Source organism: Octopus bimaculoides, chromosome 6, assembly GCF_046866305.1.
Source record: "Octopus bimaculoides isolate indiv1 chromosome 6, ASM4686630v1, whole genome shotgun sequence".
NCBI lineage: Eukaryota > Metazoa > Mollusca > Cephalopoda > Octopoda > Octopodidae > Octopus > Octopus bimaculoides.
This window is the reverse complement of record NC_142933.1, coordinates 78,066,044-78,088,508: the sequence shown is the minus strand read 5'-3', so window position 1 is coordinate 78,088,508 and position 22,465 is coordinate 78,066,044. Positions and strand designations below refer to the sequence as shown.

Genomic DNA, 22,465 nt, shown 5'->3' with positions numbered 1-22,465 from the left:
ATAAACAAACCCAAATCTGTTGCTTATTTTTATGTAAGAAAGTTTTTTTTTTTTACTGCTTTCTTTAATCATACAGCCTTTCATATGCTCCAAGAACCTGCTGACCTCTACTTTAACACAACAAAAACTCTCTGTTTAATGTTTCTTTTGAAAGGAGATGTCACATGTTATAAAAGCCGAGACCCTAGTAACATTGGTTACATAATTAAAAAAAATAAATTAAGAAAAGCCAACTTGTTTTGTGGGGTTATTGAAGAAATGCAATTATTTGTGAAGAACATGATGTGTTTCCTGCTGAGGTTCTAGAAACACAGATCCTTGATGTCTTGCTTTTTCATGGGCTGTGTGACATGCATAAAATATTTTTGAAGAATGGCATGAGATTAACTCAGTTATTTAGCCAAATTGTGTGTGTGTGTGAGTGTGTGTGTGAGTGAGTGAGTGAGTGAGTGAGAGAATTTGTATCTTTTTGAAGTTATTTATAAAAGAGTATTCGCTATATTGAATGATAACAACTTTTAAACAAAGAAAGAAAAATGCTTGTGTTGAAAGCAATCTGATGTATTAAAAAATTTCAATTATTGTGTGTGTGGGGGGTGTTATCATCGTCATTTAACATCCATTTCCCTTGCTCACATGAGTTGCATGGTTTGACAGGATTTGGTGAGTTCCACTGTCAGCTTTGACATGGCTTCTATGGCTGGATGCCCTTCCTAATGCCAACCACTCTACAGTGATATGAGTATATATATATTAATATATATACCTTACCTTGGGTTGGGGTTTCTCAACCATTTTTTTTTTTTTGTTTACCTGTGATCCCATTGATTCCTATTTGACTTGGATGGACCCTCCTAGACATCTGATGTTTAAAAAATCATGTTTTGGTAATTAAATATTAAAATGTCATCATCATGGTCATTTAACGTCCACTTTCCATGCTGGCATGTGTTAAAAAAGATTATTTTATATATTGTAGAAGTATTAGGAATATATTGCAGGTAAATATTACCAAGAAGATCATATAAGGATCCCAGTTAAGAAACGCTGCCTTGGGCCCTCTATTCCTTGATGGAATTGAAGAGGTGCCATAGTGAGATGCAGTGTGTCTTGGGCATTTTAAACATCTAGTGGAGTTCGTCCCTCTCCAGGTCTGGCTACAACCATTGCTTTTTCCAGAACAGAGAAAAGCAGGCAGAAAGAAAGAGTGGCGGGATGAGAAATATCAACCCTAATAGAGGACTGATATGTTATCAATGTGTGAGGAAGACCAAAGGCAAAGTTGGCCTCAGAGAGCCACAAGGATTATATAAAGCAATCATATAACACTAGCAACCCAACCAATTGGACAGCTTACATACATGCACACTTTAATGTGTGTGCATGAGTGTTTGTGTATATATACATATATATGTCACAAATGACAGAAATAGTTTGATGGAATTTTATTTAACAATAAGAAAATTCTAATATCATGGCAAATTGTTTTATAACTTAAGAACATGTAAATAATTTATATTATTATATTTAATAATAAATGAATTACATGTTTGCATTAATGCAAAAACTTCCTCAAAATATAGCAGAATTTAAGCTATGTCCTCAGGTGAAAGAAATTCTTTATAGAATGATACATTAAGGAGTTTTTTTTTTTTAAATGAGTACTACCAGATTACTTGAATCCATATATTGTGACTTAAATACATATATACTTGTATATATAAAGTAACCAAAAGAATGGAGGTACAGGTATCACATGTATTTCTTAGTTACAACTGTTTCAACTACATATGGGTTAAATAGATCATTTAACAAGTTGTAAAACATGAATATAAACAATGATGATGTAAACTATTGCATAATAATTTCAATGACTTCAATTATACAAGAACAACTTAAATGACTGGATGAATTTGCCAACATATAAATATGGTAGGAGGTATTCATGTTCTTGAAGATCCCCTTCTATTTGATATATATGAGGCACATGGCTCAGTGGTTAGTGTCAGACTCACAATCATGTGGAAGTGAGTTCAATTTCTGGACCAGGCTGTGTGTTATTTTCTTGAGTAAGACACTATATTTCATGTTGTTCCAGTTCACTCAGCTGAAGAAATGAGTTGTGACGTCACAAGTGCCAAGCTGTATCAGCCTTTGCCTCTCCCTTGGATTTTGTAAATGTGAAATAAGAGGTGCCTTACTTGAAAGGCAGTTAAAGATTAGAGACAGGATAAACATCTGTTTCTAAAGTAGTGCCTCAATAATATATCCATCTGACACATACTAGTATGGAAAAACAGATGTAGAAACAAATGAACAAAATGCAAGGAGACATACTTCTATTTTTAAAAATATCATTTACAGATTCTTAACTGTCTTGAGATTACAAAATCAGTAAAACAAAGAATGATCTGTTAGCTGCAACAATAACAGAATGGACTTCCTAGAACTTAGGAACTATGAGCTATGGAACCAGTTTTTAGGTTCTACCACCTGCTCACTAACCAGTTTTTTCTGTTGTGCCACTTTTGATGGATGTGCTAGACTTTGTCTGACTTTTAGTAATATTGTGAAATATTCCTGGAATGCTTCTTTGACTTCTGACCACTACCTGCACATATATTCATAAATACATTCATAGGTGTTGGCATAGCTGCATGGTTAAGAAGCTTGCTTCCCAGCCATGTGATTCCAGGTTCTGTCCCATCGCATGGCACCTTAGGCAAGTATCTTTAGCCAACCAAAGCCTTGTAAGGGAACTTGCTTGAGGGAAACCCAAAAGAAGCTTGTTTGGATATTTCAGTGTCTGTCTGTCTACGCACACACACACACACACACACACACACACACACACGTGGAAAACAAAGTAAGAGAAATAGTACTCAAATACCAAAGGTAGAGTAAAATAGTGTTATATTAAAACTGATAAAAACTTAACAAACTGTTACTCAGTTTCACATAAGTTACATGAATGTCTGAAAAACGGTTTGTGAAGTTTTTTCAATTTGAATATAGCAGTGTTTGTGTGTGTGTAACTACATGTAGATTGCTGGTGGGTTTTTTCCCTCCATCTTCCTTTTCTCTTGGACTTTCCTCTGTCTCCTGTTTCTGAAGAAGAGCTTTGATTGAAACCTAAGACCCCCTTTATTTCTTTCCCTGAGTGTCTTTTAATACTTTCCATGCACCATGTTCTTGCATTGTTGTTTTTTCTTGTGTTTTTCTTTTTTTTTTATTAATTATATATTTACACACACACACACACACACACACATTAGGAGAAGGTGTGGCTGTATAGTAAGAAGCTTGCTTCCTAACCACATGGTTTTGGGTTCAGTCCCACTGCATGGTACCTTGGGCACATGTCGTTTAAGACTATAACTTTGGGCGAACCAAGACTGTGTGAGTGGATTTGGTAGACAGAAACTGAAAGAAACTGAAAGGCGGCGAGCTGGCAGAAACGTTAGCACGCCGGGCGAAATTTCGTCTGCCGTTACGTTCTGAGTTCAAATTCTGCTGAGGTCGACTTTGCCTTTCATCCTTTCAGGGTCGATAAATAAAAGTACCAGTTACGCACTGGGGTCGATGTAATCAACTTAATCCCTTCGTCTGTCCTTGTTTGTCCCCTCTATGTTTAGCCCCTTGTGGGCATTAAAGAAATAAGAAACGTTAGCACATCGGGCGAAATGCTTAGTGTTATTTCATCTGCTGTTACGTTCTGAGTTCAAATTCTGCTGAGGTCGACTTTGCCTTTCATCCTTTCAGGGTCGATAAATTAAGTATCAGTTATGCACTGGGGTTGATGTAATCGACTTAATACCTTTGTCTGTCCTTGTTTGTCCTCTCTGTTTAGCCCCTTGTGGGTAATAAAGAAATAAGAGACTGAAAGAAGCCCATCGTATATATATATATATATATATATATATATATATATATATATATATATATATATATATATATATATTTGTGTGTGTGTGAGTGTGTGTTTGTCCTCCACCACCACTTAACAACTGGTGTGTTTACACCCCCATAACTTAGCAGTACAGTAAAAGACAAAAATAATGTTACACAGTATTACGTATGGGTTGTGATTTTGTGGTGTGTTTCTTTCATTGGTCACCTACTATCTTACCTACCATCAATCCACAGTTCATAATTGTTTTTTAATGCTTCATCAGGGTAATGATAGGTCAATCTCTATTCATTTGAGTTAGTTACCTTTTTCCTGTAGCATGCAGCAGGTGATAATCAATCTGTACAAGATGCAGCTGATAATGTCACAGAGTGTCAAAGTAATTTAAATATCGACACACTCGCAACTCATTAGCAGCTTATTTCTTGTCCTCAGGCACACACACACACACACGCACGCGTGCGCACAATGCTATATTGAGGTTTGATCTTTTTAATCTTGACATTGTGCAAGCATCAAACAGGTGAGGAATGATTGGATGAGAAGACAATGTGATATTTACAAAAAAGAAAAAAAAAAGGTGTTTTAGTTCCATGCCAGCTCTGATTGAACAGCAGACTTAAGATCAAAGCTGGTGGCAGGTGATGATGATTCCTGGTACTTAAGCCATAAAAGAAAGACAAAAACAAAAAAAACAAAAAACTATCAAAGCCATATCTTTTTAGCTGCTTCAATGAAAACGAAAGATTTACATTAAAATCAGATTTGTATTCATTTATATATGTATATGTTAGGCATGCATTATAAGTAGGCTTTGCATTCATCTAGGAAATTGCCTTGCATCAACAATGTAAACATTTATCCTTGTTTCAGTCATTGAACTGTGACAATGCTGGGGTACCATGAAACTTTTTCTCAAGCAAACTACAAGAGCTTTATGCTCTGCTATGGTTCCTATAACTAAATACCCTTTCCAATACCAATCACTTTACAGCAAGTACTGGGTGTTTTTTTTTGTTTTTTTTCATGCCACGAGCACTAGTGAGGTTGCCATCTGACTTGCAAAACTACGAGCCCTGAGGTGGGGTGGTTTATACTGGGAGATGAAGGGACCAGAGCAGGACAGATTTCTTGTGGTAAATGAGCTATATGACTACCCACATTTTAAAAGAGTGGGTGAAAGTAATTGGGTGGAGCCGGAAAGAGATAAAAATTGCGGTGAGGAGGTGTTCGTTCTGATGGATTCTCAAGGTAGGAGGAGAGTGGGGACAGAGGAACCAGAAGCATAGGTGAGTAGAGGCTGCAAGTGTGAGTGAAGGTAATCAAGCAACAAGTGTAAAGATCTGTTGGGGTTGAAGGGTGGATGCAGTGAACAGTGAAGAAAGGGTGAGGTGTGACTAATGATGCATGAGTTGAGGGGAGGCAGGGAGGGTTGAAGATGATAACTATTGTCATATCTCTTAATTATTATTACTGTTAACTAACTATACTTCATCTATTATCAGGTCACATATACTGGTTTTTGTATGGTTTTTTTTTTCTTATTTTTAAAATTTGGTCACTCACTTTTACTGATCTTGGTTGTCCTTGCAATTCTGTATAGTCTTGACATACCAGTTTTCATCACTTTCTCACTTGTGTGTGTATACTATGTATATTATGTGTGTGTGTGTTTACTATGTATATATGAGTGTGTGTGTGTGTATATACTTTGTTTATCTGTGTTTAAATTATGTATATGTGTGTTTATACTATGTGTATGTGTATGTATACTGTATGTGTATATACTGTGTATAAGAATGTGTGGGTATACTAAATATGTGTGCATATAGATATTATGTGTGTGTGATTACTATGTATATATATGAGTGTGTGTGTGTGTATACTTTGTTTATCTGTGTTTATATTATGTATATGTGTGTTTATAATGTGTATGTGTGTGTATGTATACTGTATATGTATATACTGTGTATGAGTATGTGTGGATATACTAAATATGTGTGCATATATATTATGTATACTATGTGTATAAATATGATAATAAATATAAATGCATATATATATATATATATATATATATATATATATGCATACACATACACACTCAAACATACTTTCCTACATCTTCGTTGTTCATAAGAGTTCTTACATTAAAGGGTTTCTCAACAGGTTCCCTAGTCTGTGGTTCTCTGGTGTCAAAGTTACATATATCATTCCAGAAGCTGTATCTCTATTTGCTGAATGTCACCTTGGCTCTGCCAACTCTGGTAATCAACTGATTATGATATTTCTACTTCATCATGTCTGCATCCATACTCAGTGGTAGCTGTTCACTTAGTGCAATTGTCATTGTTGTTGGTACAGGTGTGGCTGTATAGTAAAGAGGTTTACTCCCCAGCCATGTTGGTTCAGTTCCTCTGCATGGCACATTGGGAAAGTGTCTTTTACTGTAGACCCTGGCTGATCAAATCTTTGTGAGTGGTTTTGGTAGACAGAAGCCGAAAGAAGTTTGTTGTTGTGTGTGAGTGAACCCTTGTTTAGGCATTACATGATGATTGTAAATGAGCATCACCGTCATACAAGTGAGGTTGTTCATTTGCAGTCTTCCATGAAAAACCTGTCTGGTCATGGGGAAATATTACTTTGCTTGGAAACAAGTGAGGGTTGGCAACAGGAGTCATCTTATCATAGACAATCTGCCTCAATGAATTCCATTTGACCCATGCAAGCAAGGGAAAGTAGACATTAAATGATGATTATGATGTTGAGAATAGGAAGCTGTTGTGTCTTTCTCTTCTTACAAAGTCAGTTTTACCACTTTTGTTGTGGTGTCAGTCTGAAGGATAATGATACATTTAAGGAAGTTTTTCCTTGACTTTAGGCAAGAGTGAATTGCTGTTTGGTCAAATGTAGGATGTCAATTATGTATTTACTACTGCTGACGATTTTTTTTCCATACTTGGTGCTTGTCTAATGGCTGGTGGGGCTATTCCTGCTAGAATACAGAGATGATATCCGTTGATCTATAACACTGTATAACATGATTTTTGTCCTTGGGTAGCAACTGTTATTTCCTCTTTGCTTATCCCCAGAAAGCATGAAAAATGGCTAATATTTCCTTCACACTTTGCTTTTGTTACATTTATTCAAACCCCAAAGAATTCCTCATAGCACGTGGCTATGATGCTCCCCCACCACTCTTGCTCATGATCAGAGATGCCCATATTGTCAGCCATTAAGGGACATACTCAAGTGGTTATGGTCAAGCAACTGACAAGCAAATCTGTGGTATTGAGTAGAATATTTGCTATAACGATATTTCTGCTTCAGCAACTCAGAGCTTAATCTGTCTGAAATGTAATAGAAAATTGGTTAGTTTCAAAACACTGATGTCCAGGTCACAAAAGCAAAGTTTGAAAGGAAATAGTAGTAATTTCCTTTGATTTCTAGAATGAAGCAAATAGGAAATAATACTTGCTGACCAAAGGCATAAAAATAAAAAAAACTTGTTACTCTGTGATCAGTTGACAGAAAACATTATGGGTGTAGATTTAGCTGTTCAGCTTAGTAGATCTTTCCATACTGGGCTGGTGTAGTCATCTATGCAGCTGCAGTGAATTAGGGCAGTTGAAATAAAGGTCTGAGGAATTGCAGGTTGCCTTTTGCTTGTGAGCTTATTGACAATGCTGCCAGCACACATTTTTGCTTTCAGTCTTCTGGATGTGGATCTTGAAATTGAGACAGTTATCAAGGGTGACATCTAATTACACTGGGTACCACAATAGTCAAGGGACCAAAGCATCAAATTCAAGTTACTTGTAGCTGTTATTTTGCTTCAGGGATTTATTACTTCAATGGCAAGCACTCGCTTATCTCTGAGATGGTCTGACACTGAGGTCGTTAGATCTTGTTGTGGTAACATTATGTCCACTTCTTTTCTTTTCTTTAGCCTACCCCCTTTTCTCTTTAGAAAACTCTCTTTTCATTAGCCTATCCCTTTTGTCATTAGCTTATCCTTCTTCTCTTTAGTCCACTCCCCCTCTTCTCAGCCTACCTGTCGTCTATTAGCCTACCCCTTATTCTCTTTAGCCCACTCTCTCTCTCTCTCTTCTCTTAGCCTACCCCCTATTCTGTTTAGCCCATTCTCTCTCTTATCTTAGCCTATCCTCTATTCTCTTTAGCCCTCTCTCTCTCTCTCTTCTATTAGCCTACCCCCTATTCTGTTTAGGCCATTCTCTCTCTTATCTTAGCCTACCCCTATCCTCTTTAGCCCACCCTCTCTCTTCTATTAACCTCCTCTTTTCCTCTTTTGCCTATTCCCTCTTCTCTTTTGCTCAATCTCTATCTCTCTTTCTTTTTAACCTACCCCCCTCTTCTCTCTAGCTTACCCCCCCCCCCCTTCTTTCACTTCACCTCTTTCTTCTTTAGCCTCACCCCCCCTTTAACCTTATTCTTTTTCTTTTTTTTACCCTAGTCTCACTTTCTCTTCTCAACATAATCTCCTTAACCTCACCCTCACCAACTCTTTTCCTCGTCCTCATCCCCACCAAATGCTTCTTCTGTCAACTGTATTTCAACTTTTTCTCCCTCTCTGATATGTGATAGGTAGCAGGTTGTGCGTATTCTGACATGTATCTTGTTACAGTAGAGTAGTTTATTCTTGCCATTAGTGCAAACAAGTCAGACAGATAGCTAGGACGTAACACCAGCATGTGTAAGTTCTAACCTGCTATTTCACTTCGTAATTTCATAATTAACAACTATCTTTTACATCTTTGCTTGTGTTGTAAGTGTTTAAATGTGTACATGTATTCGTGTGTGTATATGTTTATACATTCACATATGTGTGTGTGTGTGTATGCTTGTACATGCATGTGAGTGAATGTATATGTTTGCACATGCATACATGTGCATGTATGTGTCATTTATCCTGCAATGGTATATAGTTATTGCAGGGTGTGTGCTACTGTGCTTGGACTGATTACTTGCGCTTAAATGGTTCTCAAGAACCAATATACACTCTTACTCTCGCTTTTTATCTTTTACTTGTTTCAGTCATTGGACTGTGGCCAAGCTGGGGCACCATCTTAAAGTGATCTTATAGATCAAATCACACTCAGTACTTATCTTTTTAAAGTTTGGTACTAATGCTATCAGTTTCTTTTGCCAAACCACTAAGTTAGGAAATGTCAACAATCTAACACAGGTTGTCAAATTATAGGAGGATAGACACTAACACAAAATCACACACACACACGTGCATTTTAAATATAGTTTTTTGTTTTTGAAGAAAAACAATGCAGGTTAAAAATTAAAAGTACTGGTCAATGATTAGTAATATTGCCTGATATTTCTATATTTCATAGTTAGGATCCCTTCTTCAGGAAATCTAAAGAGAAAAGGTGTTGATAGCTCTCAATAAACATTTAAAACATTTATGTATGTATTATATATCTACAAAACTATACTGTGTGTGTGTGTTGAGTGTGTGTGTATGTATGTATGTATGTATGTATGTATGTATATATACATGTGTATATTTATGTGTAAGTGTGCATGTGTATATATATATATATATATATATATATATATATATATATATATATATATATATATATAAAGAGGATATTTTCAATTTCCATCTACTAAATTCACTCACAAGGCTTTGGTTAGCCTGGGGTTATAGTAGAAGACACTTGTCAAAGTGCCAGGCACTGGGACTGAATTCAAAGCCCAATGGTTAGGAAGCAAACTTCTTATCACACTGCCATGTCTTCAAATATCAAGGTAATTTCTGTGCATAATGTGATCTTTATCCTTGACTTAATCCCTCTTTCTGAGTGTGTATTATTAGATTTGGAAGAAAATTAGAACAGAATTATTATGAAGAAAATTTTACCATCTTTTGAGGGTGTGCAGCTGTCTCTCAGAATACATGCCTTCTCCACCCACCTCTGGTGGTGACCTGAAATGTCAAAGGTGTATTCCTTATTAAGATGTTATCTTCATGTCATGTATCTAAATTTAATCACTGTACCCTCATACCTGAGCCTATTCATTTCTAAATGTTATTTGTGGAGAGGGGGGATTTGAACTAAGCACTAAATACTAACTACATACCACTCATGCATTTGTCAGTGATACCGTTTCCTCATCTCCTCCTCTCTTACAAGATGCAGTAGTCAGCTGTAGCTGACTACCCCATCAAAAGTAACTCTTAGTGATTTCCATTATCAATACTGCACTCTACTGGTGTGGTAATCTGTCATCATCTATCAATAACTATTCTGTTTTATAGACTAATGGAAGTGTCTTCTACGCGGGAATTTAACCTGGCAGATATAGTTATTGTTGTTGGCACTCTGTCACTTACAACATCGAGGGTTCCAGTTGATCCGATCACCAGAACAGCCTGCTCATGAAATTAACGTACAAGTGGCTGAGCACTCCACAGACACGTGTACCCTTAACGTAGTTCTCGGGGATATTCAGCATGACACAGTGTGACAAGGCTGACCCTTTGAATTACAAGCACAACAGAAACAAGAATTAAGAGTGAGAGAAAGTTGTGGTGAAAGAGTACAGCAGGATTCGCCACCATCCCCTGCCGGAGCCTTGTGGAGCTTTAGGTGTTTTTGCTCAATAAATACTCACAACGCCTGGTCTGGGAATCGAAACTGCGATCCTATGACTGTGAGTCCACTGCTCTAAGCACTGGGCCATTGCGCCTCCACTGGCAGATATAGTAGCCAAATACATACTCCCCACATTTCACTCACCATCTCTTGATATATTAGATAATATACTCCTACATGATTTTTTACAAACAACTTGCAGACACAAATGCTACTAGTTGAAAGCTCCGCATACTGGACGCGAGCAAGGTTTGGGGGTCATCAGGTGAGAATGTGTGCCATTTTGGTACTGTCCTCTTGATGGTATCATTGTGCACTGGCCTCACCCTCACTGAAATGAATCCCCATTTGCTAGATCAGAAAAGTGGATGACAGTAACAATGTTGAGTGTGATGGTGATTGTTCTATTCTATATCACTCGATTCTGGCATGCATCTTGTTGAATTATGATATTTCCTTCAGCTAAAGTGGAGATCATATACAGGTTGTTGTTGACTTACAACCTATCTAACTTACAACTGATCGACTTGACAATGATTCGCATGCCAGCTCCTGGCAGCAATAATAAAATAGTCCAGCTGAAATCTAATGGGTTTAATTTCTTAGAAATTAACCTGTTTATGGATGATGTCAGCTAACAAATGGTTGTTTGGTTATTGATCACCGCTGTTGGATGACTATCCTGTCGTGGAAACATTGAGGCAACCTTGTATTTGTTTATAAGACTGCTTGAGACTCCGTTTCCAAGCAAGTTAATATTTCTCCAGGACCAGAAATGTTTTTCATGGAAGACTGGAAATGTATGTCACTTGTATAACAGTGATGCTCATTTACAACCATCATGTAGTGTCAGGATAAGGGTAGACACACACACATATACACATTATTTTCCCTTCACCAAACCCACTTTATGGTGTGACTGTCATGAAACTTGGATTTTCTACACCTGAGGAATTCTGGCTTTATTGGAAATACCCTAACTTTACACCCTACCAGGACCTTAGACTTACATACATACATACATGTATGCAGATGCACATACAACAGGCTTCTTTCAGTTTCTCTCTACCACATCTACACACAAGCTTTGATCGGCCTAGGGCTCTAGTAAAAAATATTTAAACATTTGCTCAAGCTGCTATGCAGGGAGACAACCCAAGACTACAAGGTTGGGAAGCAAGCTTCTTAACGATACAGCAAATAATATTTTCCAGTGCTGAAGAAAAAGGTTAATTCTTGTGACACAGTTTTCCTTTATACTGACTATGTATGTTCGTTAGAGGAGATCCTCAGTGATGATGAGGCCAAACATTATAGCAGTGACTTTGAAAGCTCTAGTTGTGTGCTGTTCAAGTTGAAGGTAGATAGGAACTGATAGTGTTTTCTTAATATATGTAGTAATTAAGGTGGCAAGCTGGCAGAACTGGTAACATGCTGAGCAAAATGTTTGTGGCATTTCATTTATTATCATGTTCTGAGTTCAAATTCCACTGAGGTTGACTTTGGCTTTCATCCTTTTGGGGTTGATAAAACAAGTACCAGTTGAGTGCTGGAGTCGATGTAATTGACTTACTCCCTCCCTCAAATTGCTGGCTTTGTGCTAAAATTTGAAATCAATATATGTAGTAATTGCTTCTTTGTATGAGGTGGGTAGGGAGAGAAAGAGTTTGTAAGGATTCCGGCTAGCTTTGGTGCGCATGGCCAGTACCAATGGCCTTTTTGGTTTGAAGTGACTGAGCACATTGTTGAGCCTGGTGAGTAAGTGGATAGTTTTGGGTGGAGATTTGCCTAGCCTTTGCAGCGAAGCAACTGTAGAAGCATTGTGTGTGTGTACGTGTGCAAATGACATAGAATAACACTGTAACAGTTATAAGTGTGGCATGTATGTATGCATATTGGGTGTGTTTATTTCAATTCACAAAAAAATTCTTTTTCTTGTGTGTGTGTGTGTGTGTGTGTGTGTGTGTATATATATATAAAACCAACACATACCATTGTTATTCTTTTAAGGATTTATGTGGCTCTTGTGGAATGCTTCATGCATTATGCACACGAGTGTGTGTTTGTGTGTGTGTGTGTGTATGTATATATGTATATCTTAAAATGAATAACAATGATATATGTTGGTGGTGAGTATATAAGTTAACTTGCATTATGAATGGTATCTATACTATAAAAGGCATAAAATAAAATGCCATTTCAATGACTTGCAGAGCAGGTTCTTTATATCCATAGAAGTTATCAATGACGAATAAAATTGAATAGAATAGAATTCTTTTCGGGTTATTTGTTGTAATAATACTAACATAATACTGAGAACGACTTTTCTGTACAAATACACCTATGATTGCTGCATTCTAACCATGGCCCTCCCTTCTTATTTATAGACAATCTGGGACTATAGCATTCAGGTATATTCTTTCTTCAGGTTGTAAAGAGTGACACATAATATGCTAGGCCATCTGTTGGTACTAAAGCTGGAACTGGTAAGCCAGAGAGTTGTACCAGGCTCCAATCTGTTTTGGCTTGGTTTCTACAGCTGGATGCCCTTCCTAAAAACAACCACTCCACAGAGTATAGTGGGTGCCTTTTACATGTCACTGGCACAGCAGGTGCCTTTTATATGGTTTTTGGATTAGTGTGTGTGTGTGAAAGGCTTGTAACTAAAAGATTAGGAAATTTGCTCCACAGTAACGTGTTCCCTGATTCAATCTTACTGTGTAGCATCTTAAGCATACTTGTGTCTCTTGAGACTTTTGCCAATAGCCTCAGGTAAACACAGTAAAACTGGATAGACCAAAACTGTGCAGAAGCCCATCAGATGGACTGTAGTTTTAATTTAAAGGTCTAACTTAATCACACTGATTCTAACTTGAGGTATATGCTAATGGTGTATGAGCCTGTGGACTTCAACTACTTACATGCCAATTTAATGAACTTTGTGGTTCAGTTGATTGAAAAGCAACAACTTCACTAGTGTTGGTGACTCAAAAGAAGCATCCAATACACACTGTGAAGTTGTCGGTATTAGGAAGGGCACTAAGCCACAAAAACTGTGTCAAAGGTGATGTCGGACCTTGATGCAGCCCTGCAGCTCACCAGATCCTGTCAAATCACAATGCAAATCCATTTACTACTTCAGAGACCAGCCAACAAGAGAGCCAGTACATGGTGTTTTGACCTACTAGAAGTAGCAACCAAATCCCCTTCAACTGGTAGTGTGGTAAGTAGCTTGCTTATCAACCACATGGTTCCGGGTTCAGTCCCACTGCGTGGCACATTGGGCAAGTGTCTTCTACTATAGCCTCGGGCCGACCAAAGCCCTGTGAGTGGATTTGGTAGATGGAAACTGAAAGAAGCCCATCGTATATATGTATATATATATATATATATATATATGTATGTGTGTATATGTTGTGTATCTGTGTTTGTCCCCCCAACATCGCTTGACAACCGATGCTGGTGTGTTTAGGTCCCCGTAACTTAGCGGTTCGGCAAAAAGAGAGCGATAGAATAAGTACTAGGCTTACAAAGAATAAGTCCTGGGGTCGATTTGATTCGACTAAAGGCGGTGCTCCAGCATGGCTGCAGTCAAATGACTGAAACAAGTAAAAGAGTAAAGAGAGTAATGCAGTCCCAGACACCTCTACAAAGATCTAGTAATCATAGCTTTACTACTTCTGATCATAGGAATGTTTGAACTGAGCTGACCGGGGCTAAACCAACAACTCATTAAAAAATACATGAGCATTGCAATTTCATTTCCTCTTTGCAGCCGTAAATCAGTGATTCAATCCAAAGAAATCCTTTTAACGCCTCCCACTCCTCTGTTCTCTGATCTCCTTAGTTTGTTGTTGAAAGTTGTTCTATAATTCCAGATATATTTATTATTTTGTTTGGAGTGGTAGGCACTCAAACCATACTGTTGAGCGTAGGTGTGCGTGTGTGTATATATGTAGAGACAGGAATGTGTTACATATATCCATTGTATGTGTGTACGTATATGTTTATGTATATGTAGTTAGGTATGTATGAACGTATGTGTATGTATGTATGTGAACGCACGTAAGGTGAATACGTAGATTAGGAGGGGTGTTTGAATCCAGGAATGAGTCACTTATTTCGTGTGTATTTGTATGAAATGTACATACAAAATGTGTGCAATGTATATGTATACGTGTTTATAATATTTAGTTGTCTCCTCCCAGAAAAAAAAAACAAACAAACAAAAAAGCAAGCAAACACAAAACAAAGTGAAAGGAAATGTCCGTAATAACAGCTTCGGTTATTCTCAAATAATGCGTGCAATAATTGTGATGCATGTTCTATGAAACTGTGTGTGTTCTTTCTTCCTTCCTTCCTTCCTTACCAAGAAAGAGTCGGTCTCCTAACCACTAGCGTAGCTAGTGTGTGTACCGCACGGGGCGGGCCCTTTCGTTGCCGCCCGCGGACCCCACAAAAACCACATATTGCCTACAGCAGACCCCCAGAAGTGGTGCCCCTTTTAAAGTGCCGCCCGGTGCGGATGTCCCCCCCCCCGCCCCGCTAGTGTTTCTAACCCACTTACAAGAATTTAGACATCAGCAAGGTAGCAATGTGTGTGTTTACACACATGTGTGCATGCATTCAAGCTTTTGTATGTATGTGAAATATGTGTATATATATACATGTAAGCAACAATGTTCCAAATTAAGGAAGGTGCTTAGAAATATATTCTTATGACTTCCTTCTTTCACTTGTGAGTATTTCTGTTTACCTACTGATTTTAAACCACTACCAGGGAGTGTCGTCTAAATCTTAAGTACAACGAATGACCAACCTTCATATTCTATTCCACTCACCAACTCCTCAAATACCTACCATACTCTTTCAAACTAGCCTTTGTTGATCCATCTTCTCTCTTTCTTTCTTTCGTTGCCCCCTCTTCTCCGTATCTCATTCTCTCTTTTTATCACTAATTTTCTCTCTCCTTGTGTTTATTATTCTCTTAGCTTTTCTATTGTTCAGTGTCTCTAAGTCTTTCGTCTGTTTGTTTTTCTCTCTCACATTTCCTCTTTTTGTCTCTCGCCCATCTCTTTTTTACAATCATGTTTTCCAGTTGTTACGTAAACTTGTCTTAATCTACCGCCTGTTTTTTGTGGGTGAGTAGATACGGGTGCACGCACGCACGCACACGAAGGGGTACTGAAAAGTTCCTAGCTTTAAGGGTGTCGTGAAAGGCCTGGCTGGATGACTAACCTTCCGAGCTCTTTTACAAAGCTTAGAAAAACTAAAGGACCACTGCAATAAGTGTGTGAAACTGAGAATGGAGTATGTTGAGTAAAATCAATAAAATCATAATTAACTGATCATTTTGTATTTTCTTTTACCCAAAGCCAGGAACTTTTCAGTACCCAATCATATATATTACTTAGATAACTTAGATTGGTTTCGGCCATGAACGAACTCAATAGCACCACCTGGAAAAGTCTTTTAATTAATCATTTCGGGACACCATGGACCACTCAAGCAGAGAGTTGTTGTTGGCAGAGACGCATCCAGGTGTAGGTGGTTTATCCGGTATTTCCTGGAGGAATTTGTCCAGGCACAGTTTGAAAGTTATGGTGTTTTTTCTACTATAATTTCTTTCGGGGTAACATTGAAAAGAGCAGGACCATTTGCAGTGAAGAAATTGTACCGCAGTGTTCTTATGTGATGTGATCTCGACCTTTGTAGGGGACACACTGCACGGGGGCCTATTTGGAGTGAATTGTAAACATAATATCGATATCATTTGGATAATATTGGTGGAATATTTTCCACATAGTGCAAAGAATGTATCACTCACGGCGGCGTTGCAGAAAATAGTTTCAGCTTTTTAAGTCGAGCCCAATAATCAAGTCATGTAATTTATTTGTTTAGTGATTGATCTTTGTAGCACTTCGATCCTCATTATGTCTTGTTTTTCGTAGGGGGACCACAATGGGTAGCAGTATTCGAGGTGGGGCCTAGCGAAAGTGAAGAGAAGGATGATGGTTTCATGATCCCTAGATTGAAAAGTTCTTAGGATCCATGAGCACATTCTGCGGGCAACATCGACTTTTTTTTTATTGATGTGCACACTCCAGCTAAGGTTAGTGTCGACAGTTACACCTAAGTCTCTGATATTAAACGACGGTTCAAGTAGGTCTCCCGACTGTAGTGTATATGTTTTTATGAGTGTGCTCCCTTTTCCAAAGTGGATGAACTCAAATTTTTCTTCCTTCAGCTGCATATTGTTTTTTTTTTTTTTGTGCCCACTGGATTATTGCGCATAGATCCAATTGAAGCATCATTCGATCATATGCTCTTTTAATGACTTTCTGAAGCTTAGAGTCATCTGCACATATTTTAATGGTGCTAGGTTCAATGGAATCTGCAATGTCATTGATATAGACAATGAAAAGAAGTGGACCCAGCACAGTACACTGCAGGACTCCGCTGATGAATATTGCTGGTCTTAAGTGGATGCCATCAACCACAACATACCGGGTCCTGTTCCTAAGGAAATACTCAATCTATCGAAGTAGCTTTCCACCGGCTCCAGCGTTAGATAGTTTCCTTAACAGTATATTGTGCTCGACTCTGTCAAAGGCCTTGTTGAAATCAAGGTATATGAGATCGGCGTTGGAGCCGTCATTGCATTTAGGATGTCATCAAAGTGGTGGAGGAGCTGTGTTGGATCTTGTTCAAAACGGGGGCACCAGTTTTCATTTATGTTTTATGTAGTGTTTTTGGTACCGAAAGACTTTCAAACTTCGTATACTTATCTATTTTGTGTTATAGAACAGAAAAAAAAATTTGTATTCGAATTTATTTCATGTAAAAAATTGTCTTATTTCGATAATTTCAACCAATTACTGACAAGTATTCAGCTGTTTACACTTACTCCTTTGGTAGTTTAAGCGGTGTAAAGCGTATTTAATCTCCATTACTTCTGACGTTTTGCAGAGAGGCAACACACGTGTGTTCGTTTTCCCTAACCGACTTGCTCCTTCCCTCAAAAACGAGGCCTTGTGCCTATAATAGAAAGGTTTATTAGCTACTTCCAATATGCTTCAGCCATTTTTTGACAAGGAAATAATAATTTTATCACCGCCAGAATCGTTTGAGAATCGTTTGTTTACGTAGTCAGCATTGAATGGACGTCAGTCATTGGTTGAAATTACAGAAATACGACAACTTTAACATGAAATAACTTGCGATGTACGTTTTTTTGTTAAGAAGACTAAGAGGAAAAGATGTTTTATATGACACATTCTACCAGTGTCCCAAGTTTCAAAGTGTTTCGTTAAGAAAATACTGGTGCCCCGTTTTGACCAAGATCTGCTGTGTTAGACAGTTCCCCATGAAAGCCATGCTGGTTGCAATTTAGATGATTTTGCTCTAGGACGGCTACACACACACACACACATATATATATATATATATATATATATACCATTTTTGAGGTTCCGCTCGCTATGAAACATGTAGTCCAGATCTTACCTACTCCATTCCGTAACTCTTGTATTCTTATTCGCATACCCGGCTACCCTGGTCGCCTACCGTGAAATAAAAAAAGAACTATTTTCAGCTTATCGTAACTTCGATACGAAAGAAATCCACAACCTTCCGTCTCAATAAACCAGTATTTTCTCTGAAAGTTTTTTTTCTTTTTTATATATTTACTACCGATTGCTTGAAGCTAACTTTCTTCCTACACCTCGATCCCTGGATCTTACGTTTATATATATATATATATATATATATATATATATATATATATATATATATATATATATATATCCATATCCCAATAACCACTCCTATGTATGCTTATCACTCTATTTTCATAATTTCAAAATGAGATTAATAACCTTCACCTCGAACCAAGAAGGGAGCCTCTACGTAGTCGCACAGCCTGTTAGAAATAATAGCCAGACCTCTTTCAAATCATATTGTACGGTCTAAAAAGAACGACGTATGTCATTCTAAAAATAACTATCTTTAGGAGAGAGAAGAAAACACCGGAAAGACGGTATAATCATAGCTGGAAGGCCTTTAGGCTGACCCGGTTCTATGTATCAACAACAACAATCTACATATTTTCATATTTTGTTTATACTTTCCGCTCCCATCCTTGATCTTATTTTCTTTATAAACTGTAAAGATCAACATTTCTGTTAACCCCCCCTCTCTCTTTCTCTCTCTCTCACACACACACTTATAAATGTTGTTTTAGCTTTATTTATCCGTTGAATGACTTCTTCACAGCGACCTTCCTGAAAAAGACCTTCACCTCAAAAGACATCTGAAATTATGCCAGTTGTTCTTTATGAGACAGGAACTTGAACGATGTACACAACCACAGAAAGAAAGATTGAAGCCTTTGAGATGTGGGTCTTTTGCAGATTGGGCAGGGTAAGCTGGAAAGACGGTAGCAAATGATGCACTGCGAGTAAAGCGGAAATTTCAAGGACACCTATTGTCAAGAAACACTCCACAAAGCTATCGTATTTTTGACATGCAATGCGCCAGGACTGGATATAGGGGTTAGTGCAGGACCTGCGGTGGTGGTGGACAAAACACGGGTAATGAAAGGTGGCAAGACAAGTGACCATGGAGTGCTTGAGTTGGTACGTTATCAGTCTGCTCTGAGGAAACGGAGGTCATTATATAAGTGGTAGAAAAGCAGAAGAGACGAGGCAGTACTTCTGTGGGGTAGAGGCTGGAACATAACTGAGTAATTTATGTTAGTCAAGTGTCCTTTCACTTATCCGTATCACGTCCTCACTTTGTTGTTTTTTTGAACTTATATATATATATATATATATATATATATATCTTTTTCACCTTTCGGTTTGTTGTTAAAATACCGTAAGGCATTCTAATTTCTCCGTTTCACTTCATTCATCGCTTAGTCCGAAGTACATTTTATGTTATCTCCTTGTTTATCTGGTTTCTTTAAGCCGTAAGACCACATATCTATATTGCCCTGTTCGTTTCGAATTGTACATTCCCTGTTCTTCTTACAACTTAGTATCATTTTTGGTCGTAAGCCTTTTTGCATTATTCTCTGTTCGTTTCATGTATTTTTTTCTTTTTGTTAACAATCCTGCCTTTATTCGCTTTTCGTGCACACTCGTCTGTATCGTCTTAGGTGTTGAAATTGTAATGATTTCTAATTGACAACAGATGAAGGAATCGTACATCTGTTTGCACTGTTTCGTTTTGCCTATAAATTTCCATGTTTATGCGCTTGTAATTTTGCAATATTATTTTGTAGTTATTAGTTTGTTGGATAAAATATTCAGCATTTCTTCTGGTTCTCTACGTTCTGAATTCAAATTCTATCGCGGTTGACTACGCCTTTTATTCTTTTGGGGGCGATAAAATAAGTACAAGTTGAGCCCTGGGGATCAATGTAATCAACTCGCTTTCTCTCCTAAGATTGCTAACCTTATGCCAAAATTTGAAACAATTATTTATTTTAATCAATCACACACACATTTTCATTTTACTGTCACGTGACTCTGGGTTTCATTTCCTTCAGAAAAGAGAATTATATTTAAGACTTGTTCAATGTTTCTTCATTTCAAGTTTGAAAGTCATACCTGGCGAAACTTCGAAGTCAGTGTCCACACACAAGCACACGCAAACTACGTTGCGAAAGTGTTCTGTTCCTGAAATTCTCGCCGCAACCCGCCCAGAATCCAGCAATGCAGAATTCTAGTAACGAACTTCCCATTGACTTCCATGTTTATTAATCAAGCGTATTCACACACTACACGTCATGTAATCACTTAGCATTCAAATTATATACGAATTAAAAAAAGGAATCTCTTTTTACTGTTTTAAATGGTGTGTAGTAACGCTGCGCACAGCGTTACTACAGGTGCATAGTTAAATTCAAAGTAGTTTAAATTAGCCTAATATAATTATTGACCGTATCAATTGTCGCAGGCATAACTGTGTGGTAAAAAGCTCTTTTCCCAACCATATGGTGCCGGGTTCAGTTCACAGCGTGGCACATAGGCAACTGTCGTCTATTATAGCCTCGAGCCGGAGTGGATTTGGTACCACAATATTGTTTGTTCTAAGAAAACATCCACGTTTTAGTGGGGATAAATATTACTTCATTGAGAGGTGTATTCCTGGATAAGGATGTAGTAATCACAGAAACAAATTCTAAATTTCGACTTGATGGCTGAAACTTATAAAAGCGAGATACAACATATACATTGATCAGGATTCCGGAGAATCTAGGTGGGACTTCATGATTATTTGCTTGTTCCGCCCTAAAAAATAAAAAGGCAATTATACTGTCCCCAATCTTGAACTTTGAGACCACATTCTCCTCTCTGCTGCTTGAAGTCATGCTTGTTGAACTTTGCAAAATTTCTCTCGGAAGCATGGTGAGGATTTAAGCTATAACAGCGGCGGAAAATGGGTTTTGGCCATCCTTGGTCGCCCATACTTTCAACATATTTGTCTCTACTCTCGTAAAGTAGCCGTCTTCGTCCTTAAACATAACAGCATACGTTCAATATATGTTCCCCACCACGCTCTGCACCGTGCAGTTTGCACATAACCACTGAAGTAACATAAAGACTGAAAGCCTTAAAAAAGGTGGAAAAGAAAACAAAAACACTTTTTGGCGGGTTTTACAAAAAGTGGAAACATTTTAAGGTCTTAGTTGTAGCTTGTGTAGCGTGCTAGCTGGAACATATAAGCATACTACAAATTTACTAGCTGAAATAATTTGAAAGAAAATAACACCAGTAGCAATACCTGCCGACTACCGTCATAAACAAAGCATCCCCGTCACACTCTGCCTATACATCGACAACGTGGGAGCTTGTAAAAGGTTGCTCAAGCTGCTAGAAATAACAGTCTTTAAAAAATGGAGACATTAGTTAATGTTGAATCTGATGTAAAACAAGACGGGGTTATCTGGGTCGGAACACTTTTGATTGATTATATAGGATAGCTATGGAGCTAAACAATGTAACCTCCCCAAATCACATTAACGCGATCGTTTAAACTGCTAAAAATAACAGTGAAATCTCTCTCAAATCGATGTTTAAAAATATTGGTATAGATATACATTAGGTGACGCAGTCGGAGATCCTTGTCCACCCCAAATATAGTATGGTCACGGCTGGAAAACATGATCATAGAGTTACTCGATTAGAATTGACCTAGAGATAAACTATATACCCCCGTTACCGAAACCAAGTAGACGACAACAACCACCAACATCGGATGCAGTGTGCTCAATAAAAAACAATACATATCACTAACGACTGTATGACCGCCACCTACAGACAATCCGCTTCCACCACCACCACCTTCTGTATCCTTACCACTATCACCACTACGATAACAACCATATCGTAGCCACTACCACCATCACTACTGCAGACATTATCCTCCCTATTACCAACGATATTTCTACTACAATCATTACCAACATAAGCAACTATATTACCACCACTATTTACATCTCCGCTGCCGCCACTACAAACAACTATTTATCTACAACCATCACAAACTGTATCACCACCGCCACCACCACTCACTGTATCAGTATCACTATTACAAACTATCATTCACTACCATCAACATAAACAACTTTAAACCCCGCCTTCGTCTCTACCACTACCATAAAGGACGATTTCCCCACCGCCTCCACCACTGTAATCAAAACCAGTATTGTCATCATCAAACAGCAAGCCAAGCGAATGTGGTTACTGGTACTGCTAAAAACATCAGCTAAAACCCCATCAAACCATACCCCCGACATTAAATAATCCGAGTCTAGTTGAGCTGAAATGAAAAAGACGTGATGGTCACATCTGGACTGCCTTTGATAATTGATCTCTATTCAACGAGTGTCGACTTGGGCTCAAACAACAAT

General features: G+C 37.9%; 1 protein-coding gene across 1 annotated transcript in view; it reads left to right on the top strand.

The window, feature by feature from the left end:
- LOC106871143 (uncharacterized) overlaps positions 1–22,465 on the top strand; it is a 154,552-nt gene that overhangs the window by 71,787 nt on the left and 60,300 nt on the right. The window lies entirely within an intron of this gene.